Source organism: Tenrec ecaudatus, chromosome 13 (assembly GCF_050624435.1).
Source record: "Tenrec ecaudatus isolate mTenEca1 chromosome 13, mTenEca1.hap1, whole genome shotgun sequence".
Classification (NCBI taxonomy): Eukaryota; Metazoa; Chordata; class Mammalia; order Afrosoricida; family Tenrecidae; genus Tenrec; species Tenrec ecaudatus.
Window position 1 is genome coordinate 61173898 of NC_134542.1, and position 4643 is coordinate 61178540.

The window sequence follows — 4643 nt, forward strand, 5'->3', positions numbered from 1 at the left end:
TCTAAGTACCTTGCATGGCGTTTAAAAAAATCAAACAAAACAATCAACTTCTGCAGTCCAGGACAAAGCAGACCTGTCTGATAAGATTCCCAGGGCTGTAATCTTTATGAAACCAGATGATGATTGTTTTCTTCGCATAAGCTGTTGCTGAGTTCTATCCACTGACCTTTCAGTTAACAGTTGAACACTTAACCGTGGTACTAGCAGGACTACTTAACACAGAGTTGCCTGATTAATGCAAGCTAAGGACAAAAGACCATTTGGGCCATGTTAGGTACTATTTGCCATGTAACCTGAGAAGAAGAGTTGGTGTGATCTCTGGGTAGAATGAGCTTGTTTTACCTGGGACGAGTCATTATCCAAGGAGCCCTGGCGCCCTGATGGCTTCAAGGTTATGCACTGGGCTGCAGTCGTCTCACAGGAGAAAGAGGGGGCTTTCTACTCCCGTAAAGAGTTACAGTCTCAAAAAACAAAACAAAAAAAACACACAAAAAAAACACCAAATAAAATAAAATAAAATAAAAGAGTTACAGTCTCAGAAACCCACAGGGACAATTCTACTCTGTTCTAAAGTCACTATGAGTTGGCATCCATTCCATGGCAGTGAATTTGAGTCAATATCAAACAATTTCCACCTCTATTCGATTCCGGCTAAACCCCCAAAGCAAACACACTGTTGAGTTAATTCCAAGTCGCAGAGACTCTGGAGGACAGAGTCAAACTGCTCCTGTGAGTTTCCAAGGCTGTAAACCTTACTCGGAGCGGACAGCCTCCTCTTTCTCCCCCGGGAGGGCTGAGCTTATGGTTATCAAACTAGTGCGTAGCCCACTACTCCAGCAAGGCTCTGTCTTCAATACAAAGCTTCAAAGTTATTTAGCTGCAGAGTCGGATGGAGAGGGGAAGGAGTGTGTGCTCACGTGTTGTGCACACGTGCTGGCCAACTTCCTCCACCGATTGAAATACTTCCTAAAGCCTGCACCACAGGACACAAGCTCTATGGAAAGCCCAGGGTTTCAAGGTCAAATGAGTTTGGGGAACCTTGACCAGCCCTTTCCTCTCTTGCAGGCTTAGAGTGGCATTGGCAAACTACAGGCTCTCAAGGACTGCCTGCACTACGGAGGAGTGCCGTACACCCTTTTACCTAGCGTTCTCCGAATTCATTGGATCCATTTCGCCTCTAAACATCCTGCAGAAAGAACATCCACTTTAGCAATCTCTGCCCCCGCTTTGTTAACGCGCTTCTTCCTCTTGGTAATTCACAAAGGCTCCTCCATTTCATCTCCAGGTCCGCAGGACTAAGTATGTGAGCATTCCCAGCAGCTATAGGAAAACGAGATCACGAATGGGGCAGCTTTACAATGGAATGCTAGGTGCACAGAACCCGAATGTGGGGCAGGCTGCCCAGCAATGCCCGGCATGTTGTCATAAAACTGATGAACAAATGCCCAGCTCCTTGCTTTGTGTGCAGGAGGGATGGTGTAGGAAAACACGTAAAGTCCTAGCTATTACATTTTGCTGATGCCATCACACTTTTCTATACTAATGCATATTGGTTGGGTTATGCATTGGGCTGCATAACCCACAAGGTTGGCAGTTCAAAACCACCAGCTTCTCTGAGTAGAAATATGAGGCTTTCTTGCTCCTAGAAAGATTTACAGCCTGGGAATCCCATAGGGCCATTTCTGCTCTTTCCTATTTTTCCTCTTAAAAAAAAAAGTTAAGGCTCTCAAACCACTATTTAGGTTTGAGCAATAAGGAATCTGGGGGAATTTTAAAAAAAAAGAAACATTATATATCTACATAGCCCAACTCAATAAGTGAAATCAATAACAATATCCTATTAAATCCTCCATATATGTGGTTCTTTTTCACACATACCTCCCTCTACCCCTCCCCTCTCTCTGCTCCTGCCCCCACCCCCTTGTAGTCATTAACATGGTGATATTAAATATTTATCTTTGCAAGGCCAGCAGCTTGCTAAGCATAACGCCCTCCAGTTTTGTCCATGCCTCACAGTGTTTAAGAGTGTTGTTGTTTATTGATGCGTCATTCATATTCCATCGTATGAATGTATCAGAGTTTGCTTACCCATTACTCCATCATTAGGTTTTGTGTTATTTCCATGTTTTTGCTCTCACGGAAATGGCTGCAATAAACATAGGCGTGCATATGTCCATCCGTGTTACAGTCTCTTCATTTATTTAGGGTGTCATCTACTGTGTCCTACAGGGTCGCTCTGAGTCAGCATCAACTCGATGGCAGCAAGTCTGGTTTTTTTTTTAAACAGGTCAACGATGTAACACTCATTTTCCCCTAACTTCCATTTTGTGGCTTCCAATTTTTCTTGGTACTTGTGAATCTCTCCTGTAGATGGCAGCACAGATGAAAAAATGTCTGGGAAACTTGGAAGGAAGCCAGCTGGTTTCAGCGGCAACAAACTGCTACCAACAGCCCTCCTCCGATCCTCCCTCCTGTTATGAAACGGAGCCCGAGGTTGGCTCTTGGCATTTTCCTCCCCAAATAGATGTAATCAGTCATGTGAGGATGGAAAGCGTTAAAGATAAACTGAGAGCAGTGGACAAAGACCAGCCTGCTTACACACTCGTCTGAAAACTAAGCTCCTCAAGTGAGCTTATTTGCATGGTTATAAAGTCATGTTGCTAGCTAGCTTTGAACTCCAGACCGCCTGGTTTGCTGTAAGTAGTACATTCATTTATGATCTCCAGCAGTGCTATTGACTGACCCTCCTCTGGCTGCTGTCAGGTAAGCGTTGGGCTGCCAACAGCAAGGTCTGTGGTTCAAACCCACCAGCCGCTCAACTGGAGATGAGGTCTCTGTACCTGACTCGGCTTCTCTGTAGAGTCTGTGCGTCTACGCGGACTCAGAACAGACGCCAGGGCAGTGCGTTCAGTTTGGGTTTGTCAACTAATGCTTTGAACGTCCTGGAACGTGATCTCTATGAAGCAGAGAAGTTAGCACGAAGGTAACACTTCATCCAAAGTGTGCAACTTATGGTGGAAGAAATGATGAATGAGAAAATGGGTAGAACACAGCTAAGGAGAACTTTGTAGTTGATCTCAAAGCCCCTTACCCTTCAGAGGCGCATTGACTCTCTTCAGAAAGCAATAAAATGGACCCGACCAGCAAGATGTTCTCAGCAGAATCTCCTGATGGGAAATAAAGAAAGCGGTCCCTCCGAGGCATGCCATTTTGAGGGCTCAAGAGTTCTGCAAAGAAAGCCAGACTTTTCATGTGTAATGAACTGAACAAAAACTAAGACATCACCTGCGCCTTTTAAACAACAACACAAAATCGCCATGGGGAGTGAAGATCCGTGAGTCCAGAGCCCTGGTGGTGTAGCGAATGCCATGCTGGACTGCAAACTATAAGGGTATCCGTTTAAAACCACCAGTGCCTCAGAGGGAGAAGTATGAGGCTTTCCACTCCTGGTCAGAGCTCTGTCTCAGAAATCTGACCTACGGGACCGCTAAGTCAGAACTGACTCAATGGCAGTCAGTTGTAAGGTTGAAATAAACAGATCAGTAAGTAGATCTTGGTTCATCTCTTGAGCAAAACTCCATTGGCAGCACATCAGCATTCTTTTTAAGCTCCTGCAAGACCTCTGTACCTTATTCATTCTCCCGCATCCCTGCACCCAACCAAGCTCACCATCCCTCAGACACAGGGCGTCTTTGATGAGGGCCGGAGAGGAAGCTGCTCCTGACAGATCCAGCTCTCTTGAACGCTCCTCCTCATTTTGCTTGCCTCAATCCCTCACTCCCCCCTTTCCTCCTAAATGTTCCTCTGTGACCTTGGGGATCCCTCTCCACCCACAACACCTTTCCTGATACCTCCGGGCTCTTCTCGGAACATTCTTTAGCTGTCTAGACCTCAAAGAGCTTGCTTTCCTCTCAAGCACTTGACGTCCTGAGTAGCCCTCAGCAGTGGAGACTGCAGGGTGAGGTCCTTCCTGCTGCCCACGGCTGCTTCCTTGAGTCTTAGATCTCGACCCTCTGAGACGCGTGACCCATACAATTATACCACAATGTTTGCTCCAGCTGTCCTCTGCTGACTGCCTGAGCACGCTCCTTATTTATGGAAGCCCTTGGCTTTGCCTTTCCTTTTCATTCCAAGTTCTGGCAGCAAACCAACACATTTGATATGTAATTTCACAGATACCAGAGGCTACAAATGCTCACACATGCAAAGGGGGAGCTTTTTTTTTCTAGAAGAAATTTAATTTTGAGCTCTAAATCTGAACCGCCTGTCTTCTTTCTAGCATACAACTTAATCTAGATGCTTCCAGGTAAATTCAGTGACTTGTCAGCTGCCTGAGATTATATAACCATTTCAGCTCATAATTCTACTTCACCATTCCCTTTCTCTCTTGCTGTCTGGGGGTTCCTGGGGCTGGTGGCCTAAAGGAAGTTGTAAAGAGAACGGAGACTTGTACACATTGCAAAGGGGTAGAGATGTTCATCTGGGGTGGCTGAGTGGGGTAAGCATAGGGCTGCTAACTGCAAGGTCAGCTGTTCAAACCAAGCGGCTGCTCAATGAAAGGGAGAGGAGGCAATCTGCTTCCATATAGATTTACAGCACAGGAAATGCCAGGGAGAAGCTCCATTCTGCCCTGTACACTCACT